The 22,577-nt window shown below is 47.5% G+C and overlaps 1 protein-coding gene across 5 annotated transcripts in view; it reads left to right on the top strand.

Moving 5' to 3' along the window:
* KCNA6 (potassium voltage-gated channel subfamily A member 6) overlaps positions 1 to 5,751 on the top strand; it is a 45,383-nt gene extending 39,632 nt beyond the window's left edge. For 3 of the 5 annotated variants that reach the window (XM_053894736.1, XM_053894733.1, XM_019464774.2), the window contains one exon: positions 5,371 to 5,751. The gene's annotated coding sequence lies outside the window, so the exon portion shown is untranslated. Of the gene's footprint in view, positions 1 to 804; positions 852 to 3,380; positions 3,971 to 5,370 lie in introns of those variants that run through there. The other 2 variants (XM_053894734.1, XM_053894735.1) reach the window with 2 other exon arrangements.
* Positions 5,752 to 22,577: the final 16,826 nt, after the last annotated feature.

Here is a 22,577-nt window from a genome sequence, read left to right as displayed (position 1 = left end):
CCATTTACTTACTAGATTATCAACTTATTGTAAAAGGATATAACTCAGGACAGTCAGATGGAAGAGATACATAGGGCAAGATTGGGGAAAGAACCTCCATGTCCTCTCTGCAGGCGCCTTTCTTCTAACACCTCTATGTGTTCACCAAGCTGGAGGTTCTCTGAACTATGTCCTTTTGGGGTTTTCTGGGGCTTCAGTACATAAGCAGTGATGGGGTATAACATTGGCCATTGGTGATCCATTTAACCTCCAGCCCTCCCTTCTCCCAGGAGGTCTGTGGGTGGTATAGAGGGAGGGGGAGGTGGGATGGAAAGTTCTAACCCTCTAATTCTGGTTGGTTCCCCTGGCAACCAGCCCCCATCCTTAGGGACTCTTCAAAAGTTGCTGCAGTCATGTAAACTCAAGTGTGCTTCAAAGGCGCTTCTAAAGGATACCCATTTGACCTTTGTGGTTCTGAAGCTATTTCAGAAACTGAGGGCAAAACCAAATATAACAATAGATGCCCCTATTATTCTAATCATTTAGGAAATTACATGGGATTTACCAGCTGTGGTCCAGGAACCATCAACAAAGACCAAAATTTGTATTTCTTATGAATGACAGTATCACATTTACTTTACTCTTTTTCTTTATACTTTTTGGGAGATTTCCTTTAATTTATCTTCTAGACCTATTTCAGTTTTATTTTGGCTCTATTAAAAAGAAAATCAGACTAGAGATGGAGTCACTTGCCCTTGGGACAACCTCTCCAAGAGTGGAATTTTAAGCCAATTAATCTGGAATTTTCTGGTCCTCACCAACCAGGCAATCAATCTGTCAGCTGGGCTCTCCTATCTTCAAAGGAAGATAAGGTAATCTTCATGATAAGGGCCCCTAGGGGAAAGGGACATTGCCTGAAACAATCCTTTTCTTTTCTTTTGAAAACAATCTTTTTCTTTCCTTTCCTTTCCTTTCTTCTTTTCTTTTCTTTTCTTTTCTTTTCTTTTCTTTTCTTTTCTTCTTTTCTTTCTTTCTTTCTTTCTTTCTTTCTTTCTTTCTTTCTTTCTTCCTTAATAACTTTCTTGCCCACCCTTTCCTATAAAAATCTGCCATTTTGGGGGCACCTGGGTGGCTCAGTCCTTAAGCCTGCAACTCTTGAGTTCAGGTCCTGATGTCATGGTTTGTGAGTTTGAGCCCTGCGTGGGGCTCCGTGCCCACAGTGCAGAGCCTCTCCCTCTGTCTTTGCCCCTCCCCATTCTCTCTCTCTCTCTCTGTGTCCCTGTCTCTCAAAATAAATAAATAAACTTTAAAAAAGCCTTCCATTTTATACTACTCAGAGCTTCCCTTTACTTGCTAGATGGGATGATGCCTGATTCATGAATCAGTTAACAAAGCCAGTTAGGTCTTTAAATTAAGTTGATTTTTTTAAACAGCTATTATACTTCACATTTCCTGGAATTATTTTCTTCTTGGATGCTTCCTTCTTTATAGCCGACTATTCTTGCTTCATGGATAAAGTATTTATCTGAGGATTTCCAATATTTTTGAAGTTTTTTTTTTTTTTTTTCTGGCATGTTCTGTTCCTCTGAATTTGTCTGTTTTGGCCTGTTCAAGACTTTCCTCTGATGTTTGTGATTTAATGATATCTGTGTATTTTAAAAAATGAGGTGTGAAGGGGCTTCAGAGGCTCAGTGTCTGTGGGGCTTGTTAAGTGGTGAGTTCATGGCAGGGAAATGATGCAGCTGGGACCACGCCATCTTTTTGAGGATTTCTTGGTATCCATGTCTATACACAGAAATAGGAAGAAATTCTCCAGTTGTTGGCCTGAATATCTGGCAGCAAAGCAGAGGAGGTGGCAAACTGTTCACACTTCACATGTAGACACTCATGTCACATGTAACCCCCCTACTTTCAGTATGTGCTTTCTGCCTTACTTGGTAAAATGACCTTGAACCCAGGCCTTTCAGGTTTAGTTTCTCCTCAAACTTCTCTTTGATGGGGTAGCAGGTGGGTAAATGGCTCTGTGGGACTGGGGAAGAGACCTGGAAGGGTATGTTTAACTGTAGCCAATGTTTAGCTCTCCCCCTTGACCCTGTTTCTGAGGTGTAGGGTGCCACCAGGTCCCGAGCCTCCATGGGTTCCCTGGGAGCAAACCTGCACATCTCACTGACCCTCATCTGTAGGCACTCAGGTTTCAAATTTGCCCCTCTCCTAAGCCCAGTGCTATTCCTCCACTGGCTTCCTGTCATCTACAGATTAGCTCTTACATATATTTGATCCCCTATCCTGACTTATTTGTCTTTGTAACTTTACTGCCCTGTTTAAAAATTCCCCTCACAGTGTTGCAGGATTTTTTTTTTTACCTCAATACCCAGGATTCGTTATTTTACTTCCAAGAATGAAGAGGTGGACACAAAATGAGCAGCAGGAAAATTTTATTAGAGTCTAAGGTCAGAAAGCAAGAATAGTATGAAAGCATTCTTCGCAGGAGGGGATATTTGAAAGTGAATGCCCACAGCTATAAACAAGAGTCCTCGTAAAGGTTCTGGTCAGCCCTCCCATCCCTCCCCCCTTGTTCCTTCTCAGGTCCTACCCTTATTGGCTGGATAGCTCTAGGTGTTGGGTTGTCCATTTCCTGATTGGCTCAAGTCCATCGTATGAGGGGTGGTCTATGGCCATATCATTCCTTATGGGTCATATGTTTTGTGGTCTACTACTTATTGTTAGTTAGGTCTTTTGTCAAATTCCTGAGGGAAACCTGAGGGGGAGCGGGTGATGTCTGTTACATTTTTAAGAGGAACCTGAGGGGGTTTGCTGTGGGTCAGACACTATGTGTTTTTTCCCAGCCAGGGACCTCAGGTCCTAATCTTTCCCTCTCCGCCTACTGAATTCTATCTTTTCCTATCATAACATGAGCACCTGGGTGGCTCAGCTGGTTAAGCATCTGACTTGATTTCAGCTCAGGTCATTATCCTATGGTTCTTTTGAGCTCAAGCCCTGTGTCAGGCTCTACACTGACACCATGGAGCTTGCTTGGGGTATTCTCCTTCTCTCTCTGACCCTCCCCTGCTCTCTGTCTCTCTCAAAATAAGTAGAAATAAACATTAAAAAAATAAAAATTTAAAAAAAGTAAAAATTTCCTTCACAATTATTTTATTTTATTTTATTTTATTTTTTATTTTTTAATATATGAAATTTACTGTCAAATTGGTTTCCATACAACACCCAGTGCTCATCCCAAAAGGTGCCCTCCTCAATACCCATCACCCACCCTGCCCTCCCTCCCACCCTGCCCTCCCTCCCACCCCCCATCAAGCCTCAGTTTCCTTCACAATTATTTTAGTAGGTTTCGAACAACAACAAAAAATCCCATGTTTTTGATCTGCCATTTTTAACTCTAGGTCAGATGATTTCTCAATATGCATTCTTTGGGCTAATGTGAAAATTGTGAATTCCCCGAGAACAAGTGAAGAGCTGTAGGTGAAGGGCAGCCTTGGGATAAAGACCACAGTGTATAATTTACAGTCATATCAAGAGAGGTGAGCCTAACACATATCCTTGGCATTTGGAAGTTGATACAACACCAAATTTGAATGCAGAAGTGCTTGTATAGGCTTCTTCCCAATCATGAGTGTGTGAGAAGAGCAAAAATTTTCTGTTCTTGGAGCACTTGGCTGGCTCAGCTGGTGGAACATGTGACTCTTGATCTCGGAGTCATGAGTTTAAGCCCCACATTGAATGTGGGAGATTACTTAAAAATAAATAAACTTTAAAAAAAGAAGTTTTCTGGGGTGCCTGGGTGGGCTCAGTGGGTTAAGTGTTCAACTTCAGCTTAGGTCATGATATCACGGTTTGTGGGTTCGAGCCCCGTGTCGGCCTCTGTGCTGACAGCTCAGATCCTGGATCTTACTTCACATTCTGTGCCTCTCTCCCTCTCTGCCCCTCCCCTGTTAGTCCTTTGTCTCTCTCTCTCTCTCTGTCTCTCTGTCTCTCTCTCTCTCTCTCTCTCTCTCTCTCAAAAACCCATATTTTTACCATTTGCTAAAGTGTTATCTTTCACTTGATGACCACTGGAACATCACAAAGAACAAAGGTTTTCAACCCCTTGTCAGAGGTTATCATATAGACGCCCTCACTGGAAAGCATGTGGGTGCAGGTCTTGTGAGGCCAACGCCAGTGGTTGGTGACAGCCATGAGGTGAGTTGCTGTGCCCAGAACACCAGGCTTGCAGTATGCTTTTGGGTCACATTTGTGCTTTACTAAAATTACAGTAACTCCATGTTATGAACCTCTGAGTTTGTTCCCAAATAATTAAAATTACAAATATCAAGTAGGAGGAGGCTACTACACAGGCCCAATAATATTTACTGGCATTTTAGTTAAGGCTTACCTTTTCCAAAGTGGTTTCGCTAACATCTGGTCCCTGTGGTAGCCCTAAGAGGCTTGGAATACACCTCTTCATGGCCATCCTCGCAGAGACAGAAGTTGCAATAAATTGTTGGTTTATTTGTGTTTAGCCAAATCTGGCCTGCTCTTGAAGTGTCTTGTGGTCATAGACACATACACACGGCATCAGGAGGGTAAGCACGGGGTCTAGTGTTCTTTGCCCAGGGCATGGTAGAGGCTGACCTTGAACATAGGACTATGTGCCCCAGCTATCACATACTTTCCAATAGAAAACATTACATGTGATACAGTGTAGGACAGCCCATAAAGGCAGCAGGAAATCAGGGAAGAGAGAGATCAATTGTCTTGGGATGGCCAGAGAGGCTCATGAAGGTAGTGAGTGGGTCTGGGCTGGGCCTACAGGGAAGGTAAGGCTGAGGAATGTCAGGGGGGCGGGTGGGGAACAAGAGAACCCCCTGAGTGGCGCAAGGGAGTAGCCAGACCAGGGACAGACCTCTTTCACAGAGGGAATGATGTGTCTGGTTATGTATGCTTAGGGTCCGAGATGAGCCCCTGGGACCAAGATGGATGGTGCAGGGCATTAGAGAGAAGGGAGCCCAGCTGAGTAGATTGTATGAGGCTTCACTTTACAGGGCCTTAGGGGGTGAGCACATTGCTTGGACTTGATTTCCTGGAGGACGTTTGAGCCATTAAAGGTAGAGAATTAGTGACTGAGCATCTAAAGACAACTTTTGCAGGAGTAGATTCAGGTCGAGTGTGCTCAGCAGTGGCTGATGGGTTGCAGGAACCCTCGTGGGGTGGGAGGTATGGTTCGAGTGAACCAGAGAGCCCAGAAAGAGAGGCTAGCTGAGGGACCACGATGCACATGTCAGAGGAGCCAAGGAAATGCTGGAGCTTGTTCCCAGGTTTCCTGGTGCCATTCCTCATGCAGATCACCCTCATATCCCTAACTGCACTTCCTTTTGTTCTGGTTTTCCCTGGCAGGGAAAAGGCTGGCACAGTTGTCCAAACAAGGAGACCTACACATACATTTCTGGTAGCGGCTGGACAGAGAGGGCCTGGACACCCAACTTCTCAGGAAGACGAGACCCCTCCTTGGATCATGCAGCCTGACATCTCTCCAGTGGCCTCCCACAAGCAGTGACCAGATTAGAAAAAGCTGAGACCAGACCTTCCAGCATTAAAGATGGGGCCCAGGATGTTGGGGTGAGGCTGTGGGGGGAAGGTGAAAGGTGGTGGGAGGGTCAAAAAAGACCACGTATGGGGAGGTCAGGATCAAGGGATCCCAGAAAGTGCATGACTGTGCTACAGACCCACCCAGGGAAAGGGTGACCATGAAGACTAACAAATAAATATATGACAAAGCCTCAGGGGCTATGTGTTTTGCTGTGTGAAAAAATCAATAGCTAAGTTAGGGAGACAAGTCAGGTAGTCATGACAAAAGCAAACAGGTAACCAGGATTCCAGAATAGCTGGGCAGCTTTCCAGGTGCCACACACAGGTGATCAGAAAAGGTGCTTGAATACCCTCTGCATCAACCCCACCATGGACTGGGGACGTTCTCCAAGAAGGCAACCCATGGGCTAGGAGTTGTTTGCCTCATATATACATGCCGATGGGCAAATGTCAAGGTCAGCATTATATATCATCTGGGGTGACCCAGATGATGCTGTGCATGGGATCCCCTAGGAGCAGGAAAGACTTCTTTCTGGTGTGTGAGACCCTCATTGCTCTTCTTGTCATGGCCTGTCCTCAGGGGAAGGAGAGAAAGATTACTTCTGGAAGGTCCCTCCTTCCTGCCCACATACCTCTCTCTCCAGCTTCCTTCTAGGTGCTCTAGAGGGGGAGATACCACCTGGCTGTCACTCTTCCAAGTATGTTTTTCTCTTGGGGAACAAAACACATGACACTGATTTTTCCCTCTGAATTTACTTTCCTAATTAAGTGTGGCTGGAGTTACAGTTTGCTATAATGCCTGGGCCCTCCAAGATATGTTCTGCATGTGGGGCTTTGTTACCATAACTGTGGAAATCTCTACAACAGGGACCATATTTTTAGTCATGTGCCCATGTAATGTCTAACAGAGCACCTGACACAGAATTATCACTCATAAAATGTCTGGTGAATGAGTGAATGAGGTGTTGACTCTAGTTAATACATAAAGTTAAAACACATACACAAATCATCAAGAACCACATATTGTTTATTACAAATGAAAATATTGTCAAACCTCCCTGCAACACACACATGCGCGCGCACACACACACACACACACACACACGCGTATACATCCTTTCCCCTCCTAGGCTTCTCTTCTTACTAGAGAAGCTCTATAACTCTAACATTTCTTGTGAAGGTCTTTCTCCCAAGCTGTGTCCACCATTTGTTTGATTTTCATTCAACAAGTGTTCCTTGAGTATCTCTGTGCCAGGTCAATGAATAAAAACAAGAATCTATATCCTCATGAAGTTTAGGTTCTGGTGTGGGGACACAGGCAATGGATACAATAAATTACTCAAATATATTGTTTACTAGGTGAGTGTGAAGGTAATAGAAGATAATCAAGAAAGGAGCTATGGAATACAGGGGGGGGGGGTGGAAATTAGCTTAAAATAGGGGAGACAGGGAAAGCTTGACCTAGAAGGTAATGTTTAAGTCAAGAGCAAAAGAAGTCAAGGGGTGAACCATGAAGGCAGCTGGAAGAAACATTCTAGGTAGAGGGGTGAGCCAGTACAAAGACCCTAAGATGTGAGCATCCCTGGCATGCTCTAGGAACAGCAAGGAGGCCAGTGTGCCCTCAACTGTGGCTGAAGGGCAGTGGGCAAGCAGGAGAGGAGCAGGACATAAACCCTGAAAGAGCTGGGTGGCCAACCAGGCAAGGTATCACAGGTTCCTGAAAAAACTTTGCTTGTACTCTGAGTTGGAGGGAAGTCCTTTCCCCAGGGTTCTGAGCAGAGAAGCAATAGGATTTTAACAGAGTTTACCAGTTAGGAGGTTGTTCTAATAGTCTGGGGGAGAGCTGATGGCAGGTTGGGCCACTGTCAGCAGTGGGGGTGATGATGGAAGGAATTGGATGAAAGGGTGTGAGAGAAAGAAGCAAGGATGACTCTAGGGTTGGGGGTTTCAGGGTGTGTGTGGAAAAAAAGGAAGACGTGGAGGCTGGACAACACTTTCTGGCTGCTGCTGGAGGCCCGGGGGCCCCCTCCCAGAAGCTGGCTAATGGGATGACACTCATCCAGGCAAGCAGGCTGTGTACTCAGATCCACCCCAACCTCAGCTCCTCTCTAGGAAGCCAGTGGGAGAGCCACAGCTGTTGTCATTCCTGCCCTGTTCTCTTCCTGACCCCATATCTGGGATGGGCTACATCTGAGCTTCTGTGATGCATTCTCAGTGTCTCAGTCTCCCTGATCCACATACCCACTCCCTGATTTTATTCACTACCCTCTGCCCATTTCTCATTCTCTCCACTCAAACAAGAGCAGCCAAGTGACAGAACACCCATAAGTAGAGTGCCATGGGACCAGGAGACTGCTACCCAAGTCTATGGCCACAAAGACAGATTGTCTGGAAGGTTCTTTTTCAACTCAGACCATTCCTGGAAAGTTGGGGACGTGACTGGCACTGGCCTCAGCTGGGAAATGACAGGCAAGGTGTTGTCACATCCCGGTGGGAACCATACCTAAATAAGAAGCAGGAGGCAAAAATACCTTGGAGCAGACACAATGGGGAAGGAAAATGTGGGGTGCATAGAAAGGACCAGTAGAACCCCAAATCAGTCTGAGAAAAGAAGAAAAATCAGTGGGAGCTGAGAAGACCTTGATCATGGCTCCTAAAGAGGGACCATTGAGGCCTTGTCCAGAGTAGATGGATAAAGGAGGATGGCCACCCCTCATGTTATAAGCAGGAGGCCTAGTCTCACAGACTGCCCTCACACTGTCCCTGCTCCCTACCACAGGTAGTCCCTGTGGAATGCACCATTCTAAGGTGACTATTATCTTTGTTTTAGGTAAGGTATCAGGCACTTTTGGGTGCCTGAGGCTACTGTCAAACGAATTTTTTCTTCTTGAGCTCAGATGGGTTGGCTGAAGACAAGGGAGCTCAGTGGGCCACAGAAGGAATGGTGTTGGGGGTCTCTGTTCATCTGCTTAAGTGTGTGATGGCCACAACATGGTAGAGTGGGAAGAGTTTTGGGCTGAGACTCTGGGAACCTGGAGCCAGCCCTAAACTCACTATGTGATGCACATCAAGACCTTTCACCTTTTTATCCCTGAGCCCTCCATTTCACCTGAAAAATGGAGAACTGGACCAAATGATCTCTAGTATCTCTTGCCATGTAGTAATTCCAAGATCTTTAACTCCATCGTGTTCATGATTCTGATTCCAATTACAGTGTGTGGGGATTTTCCAACATCACCAAACAATGGTTTGACACCAGCAGGGTCCCTTCAATTCAACTCATTCTGACACTGTCTACCTGGAGGAAGCCTCAGATCCCTCAGGCTGAGGGCTAAGTCCCACATGACTGCACCTGCGCTTCTGACTGACCAGTTCTTACAACACCCTCCTTGCATTCCCGTAGTTTGCTAGAGCATCTCACAGAAGTCAGAAAAATGTTTTATTTACTAGATTATTGGTTTATTATAAAAGCCTGTAATTCAAGAAGAGCCAGAGGAAGAGATGCATAGGGCAAAGTATAGGGTAAGGGGCACAGGGCTTCTATGCTTGCCCCGAGTTCACCAAATTCCCAATCTCCATGTGTTCACTTCTCCAGAAGTTCACTGTTCTCTTTATGGAGGCCTTATTCCATAAGCATGGTTGATCAAATCATTGGCTGTTGACACTTGATTCAACCTCCAGCCGCTCTCTCCTCCCCAGAGGTCAGAGAGGAAGGGCTGAAGGTTCCAACCTTCTGATCACACGGTGATTTCTTCTGGCCACTAGCCCCCATCCTTAGGTACAGTCCAGAAGTTGCCTCATTAACATAACAAAGGACACCTTGATAGCTCCTGTCACTTAGGAAATTCCAAGTGTTTTTGGAGTTCTGCACCAGAAACAGGATGAAGACCAAATATATATTTCTTTTTGTAAATCACATATTACAATGTGGATAACCGAGGGCAAACTAATTTTCAGGTACATAATGGAAAATGAAAGCCCTCTCCCCTTGCTTAGGGAGCAATTGAAAGAACACAATTCTTACAAGGCATCTATACTCAGTGGCAGTCAGTTATAAAAGCCAGGTAACTTTGGCTCTCAGCAAAATTATTCTAGTATCTGTGCAAGAATGGCAGGTTTATGGATTACCTGTGGCAGAGAGTTGTTGTGAGGATAAAATGAGTTAGTATATAAGCAGAGTGTTTAGAACTGTGCCAGGCATGCAGGAAGCATGTCTAAGTGCTAACCATCATTATTATTCCCATACCTACCATGGGATGGGCCACACGGACATTTCTCTCCTGCTAAGGAACAGTGGAATTTCTCAGTCTCATTTTCACTGAGCTCCAAACTCAAGCCAGCAGCCCTGATTAACTCTTGGCCAGGAATCTGGCTCTGTGGGCCACATGGGAGGATCCTTCATCTCTGAGCCCAGTCTCCGAACACAAAGCCAGCCTGTTGGCTGTGGACGATTCAGAGAGGTCAGGATAAGGTGCATAAGGTGATGGTTGAGAGAGCAAAGTGCAGTGATGTTCATCAAAGTTCTTGGCGACCTTCAGGCTCCCTCCAAACATAGGAGGTTTGAGGAATGCTGTGTCTTCCTCCTGGATGAGCAGTAGACAGTGAGCTCATTTCAGCCAGAGTGTTTTAGAGTATTTTGGAGACAGGAGATCAGCAGGTTGACCTGCACTCCACCTCCAACAAGCCCCAGAGAAGTGAAAGAGGTTTGTCCATGGTGTGGCAGTGGCTGGAAGGGGCTTTCCGCATAAGATGTCAGAGCTCCTGGCTTTCTAGCTTCTGACATGTTGCTGACCCTGAACCTTATAAGCCAGAGATCAAGAGTGCTGGTCCCTGAAGTCACAGCCTCCCATGCTGGAGGTGACAAAAACAAACAAAACAAAATAACTTCCTTCCAAAACAGTATGTACTACTTGAGATGATGTACGTGAGAATCTGGGCCACACTAATCAGCTCTGAATCTCCAGCAGGTGCCTTCCCCAGTTCAGTTCGAGCCACTTTCCATTTCTGACAACTCCACTAGAGGGAGCCACGACCACTTGTATTTCTCCCACAGGCCAAATGGAAAACAAAGACCCAGAGCTGCCCTTGGGTGCCCATGGCACCTCCTAATTTGGAAGAGTTTATGAGACAGGTCATTCCACAGGGTCCTTTCATGACCAGCCAAACCTGCTGTGTGAATCCACGCAGGGCTGAGAGTCTGCATTGTCCTTCCTCAGGGTCTGTCCGGGTCCACTTCCCGCAGTCCTAGGTGGCTGGGTGTCCAGAGAAATGGGTTATGACTTGCCTTCCCCTACCCGCCATGCACGAGCAGGATGAGGTGCAGTGTGGAGTGGAAAACACGGCTTCTCAGAGATCCTGGGCCCATGTGGTGGGCTCCCTGATCCTATCAAGCTCCCACTAATGCCAACGCTGCAGGTCAGCACATCATACTTTGAGCAAAAGTGGCCTGGAGTGCAGTGAGGATGCCCGTTGTCGTCTACATCCAGTGCAGCAAGTGCTGAGCTGACAATAAGACAGGGATTGTCCAGCTTATAGAGAGCAGTCCACGCAATAGATGCGTGAGCAGCTAGATCTCCAAGGAAACAAGGACAGTCCCTTTTCCCACCCGTTAGTCAATGAGCTGAACTACTGACTAATTACCACGTTTGAGGGGAGATCCCAGTTGGTGTGGAGAGCTTCTGGCCAGCAGGGGGAGCCAAGACTGCTTCTTCGCAGGCCTGAGGGTCTGAGAAGAGGAAAAGTACTGAAGAGAGTGAGCAAAACGGAGCCCAGCCGCAGCAGCATAGCACTGCAATCCTGATGTGCACGGACACCTTGGCGAACTGGGGTTTGGCGGGGAGTGGGGATTGTTTGTTTTTTTTCCAGGTGTTTGGTTTCCCTCCCATTGTCTCAAAGCACATACACGGTGACCCTGTGAAGCTAGAGATGCATTAAAGAGATCAAAGAGATCACCTCGGTGGCATGAGATGATCACTATACCTGTTTTTGTAGATGGAGAAGAAACAGAAGGGGGCTTGTGCAAGGTGACAGTAGGGGAGGGCCAGGGCTGGCTGCACCAAAATGTTTCCTGCCCAGGTGTGTTGTGGAACGGGTGTAAGCCTGGGGTGGGGGGGCAGCTCTGAGGTCTCTGTTGACCCCAGTGACCATGGTGCTGATCAGACTGTGCTCCTTAGGGTGGGGAAGGTGAAGGAATTCTTTTGGGAGAAAGAGACCAAGTGAGGCAGTCCTCAAGGCTAACATACAAAATGACCAGGACAGTATTTACCTGCCCTGCCCTTGCAAAAAGAAGCGTGTCCAGGAGCTGTCGTGTGTTCCCTCCTTATTCCCCATTAGCCAATGTCATCTGGGGACTCCTGCATCCTGAGCAGCACCACAGGCAGGCAGGCAGCAAAGGAGATGCACTGCCCACCTTCCAGGAACTTGCCACCGGATATTTGCACGACATCCCCGCCTCTTCTTCACTCAGTAAGCCCTCTTCTCTCCACTGGGTGGGTGGACATTGGAGAGAGCTGAATCCCCCACAGATTATTTGGAAGGGATTTGCATTTCAGCCACCAAAAACCCCTTTCTTTCCTTTCTTGGCATGAAAGTGGCTGCCTAGCAATTTTGGGGAAAAGATACGAGTCCAGGCAACACTAAAATAGGTAAGATCATTGGTGCGCTGGATGTGTATTTTGAGCCCTAATTCATTTGAGGGACAAATTTCTATGTGTGTGTAAGTGTGTGCCATTCTGTGCATGTGGGAGTACCACCTCTATGGCAAATTATGGTAACAAAACATAGGCAGTAAATATTTAGTTTGGGGAGTTGGTGCATATTTCCCAGATCCACCCATACTTCTCCTAAGGGATCCTTCTCTTGCCCCAACAATCCTCTAATTAGCTTATGAACATTTTCTTGTCTCTGTGACCAACACGCACAAATCCAATGTTCAGATAGAGCCCCGATTGCAACTAAATGGTGGGACCAAACCTTTTCTTTACAGGCTGTTGCCTGATTTTTCTCTAGCTTACTGTGATAGCTTTTGGTATGAGCAAATGAGCAGAGTCCTTCTTTTATAGATCTGAATGAAAAGGTGTGTGTGTGTGTGTGTGTGTGTGTGTGTGTCCTTGCCACCTCAAACACACTTTGTAAAGCATTTTTAGTAAGGAAAACCATGTCTCCATGCCATTCTGTCCCACACAGCTTTCCTTCCTGCCAGCCACTGAAAGGCTGAAAGGGATCTTAAATAAGAGCCCATGGGGTTCCCCCCACCCCCTGCACTGATGTTCTGGATAAAAATTCTGACTTCCTTGTGACAATGTCCAAAAAAGCTTCTTTGTCTCTTGTTGAGTGCAAAAGCAGCAGCTTTTCAAGACAGAGCATCTGCCCTCAACCCTTAGCCATTCTGCAGCTTTTTGGATAGTAGGAACTGTCAACATCAGATGCCAGCCTGATGCACTGCTCTCCCTGAACTCGTGTCTTTGGGACACTGCAGGGCCTGCCCCCAGGTCCCCTCTGCCAGTCTGCACAGCTCCTGTGGCCAGCTGAGGCTCTGCAGCTCCCTTCTGCTGTCTTGAGTGCTGTCAGGTTGCCGGGACCAGGAAGGGGTCCAAGGACCAGAAGTCAGGGACTGGAGAGCAGCGTGTGCTATAGATTGCTATGCTGATCCTTTTCCTGTCCTTGTGGGACCCCCATTCTCCCTTCCTCCCTCCTTTCGTCCCCGCCCCCATCCTAGCCTTCCCCACTGCTGTAACTGACCCGGAACATCAGAGGCAGGAAAGTCACTGTTCCAATTGAATTTTGCTGCAGTTTCTTTTTTTCCTCCCCTAGCTGCTGAGAGTTATTTTTAGCCACAGATTTTTTTCTTTTTTCTTTTCTTTTTTCTTCTTTCTTTCTTTCTTTCTTTCTTTCTTTCTTTCTCTCTTTTATTATTATTATTATTATTATTATTATTATTATTATTATTTTTTGCAGGGGATCCACAGTCTATTTTTAAAGCCCTTACGGTGGCCAGATCATTGTGTTTCTCCCAGGGACTTTGGTGTTAGGTGGGACAGGCCATGCAGTGGGGACCAGGGGTCTTCTTGAAGAGAGGAAGGTTGGCAGAAGCTGGACCCTAGGCAAGAAGAAAGGAGGCTCCTTTCTTATGCTGGGGAGCCCATGAAGACCCACCATGCTCTTCTCTCCAATGTCCCAGGGCTTCAGGCCAAAGCAACCTGACTCTCATCTCAGCAGCTGCAATGACATTGCCTTCAAAGGCAGTAGCAGTTGGTTTAATTTACCATGTTTTTCTCTCCTTTTCCCAGATGTCTATGCTCAGATCTCTCCCTACCTGCCCTCCAGTGGTACCACCTTATAGAGAGGAGCTGCGTCACAGGAGGTTTTGGACAACGGATTGGACACAGAGTCAGCCTTGGGAGAGGAAGGCACAGACAGTGGCTGGGGGTGGGTGTGCTATGCATGGGGCAAGAAGGCAGCCAGGCAGGGCTCTGGGGGCCATGGCTCCACGGGAGGAAGAGAGCAAGGAAGAAGTCCAGGACTCAGAGGGCAGGGTTGCATTTGGGAAAGCTTGGGAGTCAGTTGGGAGTGACTTGGACAGAGATGCTAATGGATGGCATGCTATGTGTCCTTCAGAGGCTACTTGAGACCCTGTCACTCCCCCTCTTATTCCTGGCACTTAGCCATTTACCCCAAGGCCTCTGGCAGGTGGGGGAGGGGGCCAGAGCTCTGAGTGCCCTGAAAAGACCCCCACACTCCCTATCCTCACATATTCCCACAACTACCTGGCTGAGACTCGGCAGATCCCACGGTGGCCTCTTTGCTTATTATATCAGGCTCCGCACAAGTCCGGGGTTCTGGGATGCCCCTTTTCCTGGACTCTTACTTCCTCAATACTCAGTGAGTCCTTCCCTGATCCTCCACCTCCCTTTCCAGCACTCTCTCATGCCTCTTCTTGCTTAATTTTTAGTTTATCACCACCTGATGTACCATACATCCTACCATCTTTAGTTTATTGTTTGTCACCCAAGTTCCATAAGGATAGAGATGTTGCTTCTTTTGTTCGCAACAAATCCCTCAGTGCCCTGACCAGTGCTGGCACATTTTAGGCACTGAATATATATTTATTGAATGAATTAATAAAAAGAGCAAAATGTGCCATGGGAAAATCATCCATGGGAGGCTTTCTCTCTGACCCTTCCAATACACTCTCCAAACCAGTTCAGGAATGGGTTGAGGGGAAAATAGTGACCACCACCCCCCCCCCCCCCCACACACATACACACATACATACATAAGGTTAGGCCCCAGAATGAGAAGCAATTCAGAACCTTAGCAGGAAGAGGCTGAAGACACCCTTAGATCTAAGCCTCTCATTTGTGCAGAAGAGTTTACACACGCCCAGAAAGGTGCAGTCACTTGCCCAGAGTCACACAGCCCACTAGTAGCAGAAAGTAGAACCTTGGTTCCCTGCTTCCAGGCTAGAATTCCAGCAGTTCCAATGGCCACTGACCACTCTTTGCCTAACAATGTGGGATAAACATTGCATTCCCTCCCAGGGTAAAGAGGCAAGTGCCTTACTGACCTGCGGGGAAGAATTTCCCTCAAACTGGGGGCAAAGAAATCAGCAAGCCAGAGCCTGCAGGCTCTCATCCAGCTGGAGGGCTCAGGCAGGCTGTGGAAAATCTGCCTATGAAGTCGCCTGCTCTCAGAAGGCCCCAAACTATGAGCTGTAAAGAAACCGCGTCAGCAAAGAGACAGATAGGCTGCCTCTAGGAGGTGATGGAGGGCTGTGTCAGCCTCATCCCCTGTGGAGTCAAAGTTCTCACCAAGGGGAGTTCTTGGGGTATTAGGTAGGGGGCTGCAAACTCCATGCTTTCCACATCTGGAGTGGCCCGTGTGGAAGCCACTGAGCCTGATGGCTGCAGGGGCAGCTGAGTGGGGACAAGACAGTGAAGTGCCTCTCATTCTGGGACAACAGTCCACCAGCCAGCCAACTCATCAGTGACACTAATTCCCACCTGGCATGGAATCCCATGACCCTGGAGAAACAGAGGCATCCCTGAGCTCAGGACCCTGTGTCATTGTGGGGAGGCAGGAATACAAAACCAGGAACTGCAAAAAAAAAAATCATTTATGAATCTGCAAGTACAAATTGAAATGATGACAGCCATGTAACTTGAAAATGAGGACAGCAGGTCATAGAGCAATGGTATGAACCAATAATAAAAGTGAGTTTGTGTGTGTGTATTGTGTGCACTAGATATTCACATGTATAACTTGCATCAAAACAGTTTTAGGACGACTTAATTCATTTTGCTATCATGTTTACAATGTTCCAAGTGCTTTTCACACCCCTTTATGCTGCGTGTCTTCACAATATGCTCCTGAGACTAGCCGGCCAATGACTTATTGTCTGTGTCTATGGTTAAGGAAACAGAGGGTCAGAGAAGTTAAGTCCCAGGTCCAAAGTCTGTCCCACAGGGAAGTGGCAGAGCTGGAACTTGAAACCAGCACTACTGGATGACAAATGCTGGGGGAGGGGGGAGGGGGAGGGCGAGGCTAATCAGGGCTGGCTTCAGGGAGGTGGCTCTGAGCCCAGTTTAGAGGGAGGGAACTGCCTTTCTGGCCATGGAACATGCCAGCCTGGCCAGGGCCCACCTCAGAGGCTGGAAGAACCTTGTCATTCCAAGGAGTGCCCAGTCTAGCAGGGCTGGTGCATCTGAGCCTGCTCTCCAGGACCACGTGTCCACTCATCTCCACCGGTGTGTGTGCGTGTGTGTGTGTGTGTGTGTGTGTGTGTGTGTGTTAGGGGGAAATGTGGAGACAGCAGGGCTGCTGGCAGCATGAGGTGTGTGGTGAATTGAAAGACACGGAGGTGTGGGAAGACCCCCTTGTCAACGCTAGTGTCTTAGGCTCAGAGTCCCAGAGTCCCAGAGGGCCTGTGGGAGACAGGAAAACACCCCATCCTCCTGGCCACCATCCCCTCACTCATACTACTCCACTGTCTGTGCAGGGAGTTTAATGGTGGCCTCCAAACAGATATGTCCATATCCTAGCCCTTGGAACTTGCTAGTGTGACTTATTCGGGTACAGGGTCTTGTAGATGTAATTAAATGAAAGACCTCATGATGCAATCATCCTGGATTATCTGCCTGGGCCCTAAATCCAATGGTAAGTATTCCTACCAGAGACACACAAAGGACAGATGACAAAGCCAGGTGAAGATAGAGGAAGAGTTGGGAGGCACCAGAAGCTGGAAGAAGCGAGGAAGGACTTGCCCCTAGAGCCTTTGTAGGGGTTATGGCCTTGCCAAGACCTTGACTTCAGACTTCGGGCATCCAGAAATGGGAGAGGGTAAGTTTCTATAATTTAGCGCCTTCCCCTTCAGGACTCAGCACAGGGGCTTGATTTTCCAGACACATCTCCTGGTCAGGGTCTCCTCTCCATGCCAACCTGAGCTTATCCCTGTGGTGACATTTTTCATTAGGGTGTTTGACCCTAATTTGTTTGTTTCCCCCTCAATCTCAGGGTGAAGGTAGGGGCCTTTCCAGTTTATGACCTCATCCCGCATATCTTCATGGGGTCCATTCCTGAGCAGGTGCCTGGGGCAGAGGACACCTGTGTGTGCCAGTGTGCTAGAGCATGTTAGGTCAGAGGCCAGAGAGGGAGGGTTCACTGTGGGAGGGAGATTTGTTGGAAGAGGTGGGATTGGGTTCAGCCCTAAAATACAAACGGGGAAGTGGGTAGGGGGGACATGGGCTAATGCACTGAAGCAAGGCTGAGTATTGTCCCACAGGGGTGCTGGGCTGCCAGGGTCTAGGAGACCCCTGCAAGACCACTAGACAGTGAACACCAGCTCTTAATTCTCACACTGGGCTCTTGAATCCCTGGGACAGTCCTGAGGGATGGGCATGAGTATTGTCCTCACTCAGAGAAGAGAGAGAACAGAGACACAGATGGATTGAAGGTATTCCCCAGGGGCTCACAGTGATTATTCACTGTGGGGAGGGGCTGGAAGACCAACCCTGACAAGCTGAGTCCGGGACTATTATGCCATCCTTCCTTCCCTCTGGATGAAGAAGATGATGGTGTGGTGTGCCAGATGCCACCCAAAATACTCTGCATGCATTAATCAGTTCAGTCCTCATATCTGCCCTAGAGGTAGGTTCTACTGTGGAGGAGGAAACAGGCACAGAGAACTTAGGATTGTTGCTCAGGCAAACCACCTCTGTTAGTAAGCGGTGGGGGTGCTTTGGGGAGAAGCACAGTCCCATTTCCCTAGGGCTGGGGACCAACCAGTATTCATAGGATATCACGACTGGAGTCAGAAGCTTTTATTTGCCGGGCTCTGCCTCTATGGTTCTAAGAGGAAACTCAGGTCCACCAAGATTCCTTCCACATGGTGTTGAGTGTCCCCAAAGTGCCTCATGTGCTCTAGGATTTGTCCTGGAAGCGAATACTCGGTTCCCACTGGTTTCCTTTCATGCCCATTCCTGATTATTCCCTTGTTCTTCTCCGGCTTCTGGTGCAGTTTCCATCGTTTGCCTTAAAATGTTCCTAAAGTGACCTGCATGGGAAAGCCGACTTCACCAGCCCAAGCTGCTCTGTGCTGCCCGGCCTCAGAGATTTTAGTGAAACAGCTTCCATTCTTTTCCTGTGTTTCCATCTTATCCCCACTCCCCACCCCATCCCCCACAAGCCAGGGTCCAGTGTGGGTCCCAGGCCCGGGCCATCTGAGGGACACACAAAGGACCGTACTGTTCTCTCCCTTCCCCCCACCCCAGATGCTGTGCCTTGCCTCCAGATGGAAAGTGTCCAGTCTCTGGACCCCCGTCCTTGTCCCCAGAGGGCACGGGTTTCTCAGGACAATCACCCTCTCTGTTAGATTCTCCTCAGTAGTTCTTCAGATAAGTGCACATGGGTTTGAATATATGATGAAGAAGCTTCTGTTCTCTAGCTGATGTTTTGAGATGAGTCAGATGGGGAGGGACCAACAAACTAGGGAGTTTGAACACTACGTGCCTGGCCACAGGGGTCATTAAAGGCTACAGTATTGTCGCATTAAAACACGGATAGCATTTTCTAACTGTTACGAGACATTTGCTCTTACTGGGTCCTCTTCCCCTTCAAGTCTCCAGTGACAAACCACCAGATCTCCAAGGCACTTCTGCTGCTTTGGTAAGCTCTGGAGCAGGACTACCCCACACTAAGCTTCCAGTTGGAAGACACATAGCTTCCAGGGGGATATGCTCTCAGCAAAGTGCTCTGGCTGGGCTACTATGAGCTGTGCAGGGAGGAGAGTTCCAGGCCAAAACTCCTTTATAGCAAACTCCCCCTCTCTGTGTATTTTATATATGGTTCTCCTATTTGTCTGTGAGGTTGTTTATCTGACCGTAGTGTGGGGTTTTGTGAGCGACTGGAAAAGTCAGGACTGTTAATTGGATCCTAGGAATCTGCAAAGCCTGTCCTTGTTAATATGGTAGGAATGCTTGTTTCCACTTGTTTTCTGAGATTTTCCAGGTCCAAAGAGAACCCAACTAAGGACAGAAGAGCACAGAAGAATGAATGGGCAGAGACTTACTTATGGTCCAAGACGCTGTGAGTGGGATTAGTAATGGTGATGATGATGATCTGAGGCTAATAAATAGTGACGGGTGGTGATGGCGATGGTGATGATAAAGATGATGATATCTGCTAGGGTTTCTTGAATGTTAAGTCTGTACCTGGTATTGTGCTAAGTGCTTGGCATGCAGCAGTCCATTTAATCCTCACAGCAATCCCATGAGATAGGTACTGCTACTGTTCTTGTTTTGCAGATAAGGCTCAGAGAGGTTAAGTAAGTTGTTTAAGGTCACACAGCAGGCAAGTGGTGAACTGAGGCTCCTGTGTAGGAAGTCTGCCTCCAGAGCCTCGTCTCGGAGGCAATCCCTTCTGCCATGCTTTATTAGTCCCTTGTTGCCCCTCATGCATTCCAGATATTTAACCCATAAAACAGGTTCTACTCTCCCTCCAAAAGTGCAGGTGCTTTTACTCAATAAAGGGGCATACTGAGCAGACAATTACATGGAAAACAGCCATTGTTTGTGGCTGGGGGAAGGGGTGTAGGCTGGAGTGGATGGAGAGGAAACCAGAGGAGTAGATTGGATAAGATGATAAAGGTTACATTTTGACTGTTTCTTGGAGGCAATAGGGAGTCATCAAAGGTTTGGGGGCAGAAAAATGACAAGATCGAGTTTATATTTCAGAAGCCACCTGCTTTGATTAGGGTCCAGATGGGGCCATCTCATCCATATTCCTACAAGCCACACCACCAGGAAGACCCTTGCTTCCCCCCATGTTGAGGCTGTGCCTGCCTTGAAGGTAGGAAGCAAGGGCCTTTCCCTCCATTTTACAGAGAGGGAAACTGAGGCTTTAAGTTCTGTGCCATTTTGGCTTCCCTTAGTGCTCAGAGGAGAGGGAACATGGCATGCAATTGGTGGGTATTGGCAAATGTTTAACAACTGACCCTTTAAGGGGAAAACACCCTTATTTGGAGGATTTGCAAGTTCCCTTGGTATAAATACCCCACGGTAGCCAGCTTCAAGCTACTAGTGGTTTATTACCTGTGTTGCAGAATTCCTGAAAATGTAACAATTGGGTTCTAGCAAGCTAACAGGAGCTGGCTCCAACATACCTCTGATGTAGCCTAGTGTCCTCCCCTGGCTTGTATTTATGCAGACACTGAGGGAGCTCCAAGCCAGTGCTGATGAGAAAGGCAAGGTCACTTGCCCAGGCCAACTTGGAGACTTAGGAATGCAGTGAGGAATAGAAGTTGGCTTCTTAGCTCCCAGGCCATGTGTTTGTGTAGGCTCTGTTTAGGAGGACAAAATGTGATCTCTGCCTAGATCCCTTTCAGAAGAGATTTTACATTCACTGGTAGCAAAATTTTCCTGTCTTCTAGGAAATGTATCACAACTTCCTACCAGAACTAGAAAAATAATGTCATGGAGTACTTTTAATAGGGAGTACAAATCCCCTAAAGTGATGAATGAAGTTTGAGGATTTAAGTCCATATATCATTTTCTAGTTTCCTTAGTGCTTATATGGCCCTGGAATTCATTTGATCATTTATTCATGTGAAACAAACTGAGGACCCAGGCATGGAGATGATGGGAAACAGAAGAGAAGAGCCACCAGTTAGGCACTGATAAGACAGAGGTCAGATGTCAGAGGCAGGAACAGACAGTAGATCATGAATCCTGGCATGTGAGATGAAAGTTAAGAAGTAATCAGTCATTGGGGTTTTGGGAAGCAATAGGGGAGGCTCTCAGGGCCAATAGGTAGGAGGGAGGTTCTCAGCATCAGTGAGCAGACAACATGGCTCACAATAAACCTGACCTTGAAGCATGAGACTGGCCCAACCGTTAGGTTCTTACTCACTTCTTGTTGGTACAAGAAATAATGCCAGATAGGAGATTTCCCTAAGCTGCACCAAAGAAGAGGAAAGAGGTTAACACTTGTAGAGAAACCCTGGGATATATCAGGGCTTGTATATCTGAAGTCCTCTGGCTGAGCATGTATCTTCTCAAGTCCTAGTGGCAAGGAGAGACTTTTATATGATGAGTGGTATTATTCTATTACTTGTTTGAGAAAACAAATGCTCAGAGAGGTTAAGTGACTTGCCCATGGTCACATAGCTGGTAAGTAGCAGAGCCGGGGGGTGGGGGGTAGGAGGGCAGCAGCTGAATACAGATTCGGAAAAATTGGCAGGTCGTTGGGATATGATAGAAATGGACTCAGTTGGGTGTGTGCCTATGTTTGGGGGGGCAGTATGGCAGCTGATGGGCTGGGGTGGCTGCGTAGATGGCCTGGAGAAGGAGAGTGATATTTCTGTTTTCCTTATGCCAGCGGGAGCAAGGTGTTCACAGCTCTGTCCGTGTGTCCTCCCTGGAGGAAGTGCTCGGAGTGTTTACACAAGGGCACATTTCTGGCACGCCAAGGGAGCCAAACTCTAAACGGAGACAGTACTCCCAGCTTGGCAGATGCCTGAGAGTAAGGCGCTCGCTGACATGTTGATGGAGAACAGGGACTTCTTGTTTACCCAGCTCACCATCTGGACGAGCAAGGCAATGTCCAAGGAAATAGCTGTAACTAAAAGCTTAGACGCTGCCTCTCTGGCTTCCTTTGCGCCTGTTCTAGAGTGCTTTGGCTGCTTCTTGGCCACACAGTGTGGTTGGTGGGCCAGAGCAGGGCAGGGGCTCAGAACCATGGGCAGACACAAGGGCGGCACGGGGACGGGGTCATGGGAGCTGGGGAAGAGGGTGACTGCAAATGTTTGGAGCAGAATGGGAGAGGTTGAGAACCATTCTCCCCAAGGGAATAAAGAGTGCAAGGGACTTTTCTGTTGGAAGAGGGATTGAGATCAGATAAATGGGAAGACTTCTTAACTGGAAAAGTTGAGAAATGGTACATGTGTTAAGCAGGTCATCTGGCGAAATTCTTTTGGTATGAGTGGCAGGAAAGGTTGGGGTAGAACTGGAGCTGGGTCAGGGGATGACTAGCTCCCATCCTACACCCTACACTTTGCGAGGCACAAGTCCATCCCACTGCACAGAACTAAGAAGTCTGGGAATATCTGAGTCCCTGAATCCTTCGAGGGGATGTGGGTATGAAAACAGTTCAGTAATTCCCTTGACTGATTCTTGTTCATAAAGGACAACACTCATCCAGAAAATCCAGAACTGTGACCCCACACTGTTTCCATTTGACATGGGGATTCCCTCCTTACTGCTTTGGCATAGGCTAGTTTGAAAATTCCTTGCATTGGTCAGGATACCAAACAACAACAAAGGGGCACCTGGGTGGCCCAGTTGGTTAAACATCTGACTCTTGATGTTGGCTCAGATCATGATCTTACAGTTTGTGAGATCGAGCCCCACACTGGGCTCTGAGCTGACAGTGCTGGAGTCTGCTTAGGATTCTCTCTTTCTCCCTCTCTGCCTTTCTGCCACTCACACATGTTCATGTATGCTCATGCTTTCTCTCTCAAAATA

The sequence above is a fragment of the Panthera pardus genome, unplaced genomic scaffold (assembly GCF_024362965.1).
Source record: "Panthera pardus isolate Hobbes unplaced genomic scaffold, ASM2436296v1 HiC_scaffold_6, whole genome shotgun sequence".
Taxonomy (NCBI): domain Eukaryota; kingdom Metazoa; phylum Chordata; class Mammalia; order Carnivora; family Felidae; genus Panthera; species Panthera pardus.
Note: the sequence above shows the minus strand (reverse complement) of the source record. Positions and strands in the feature narration are given on the sequence as shown.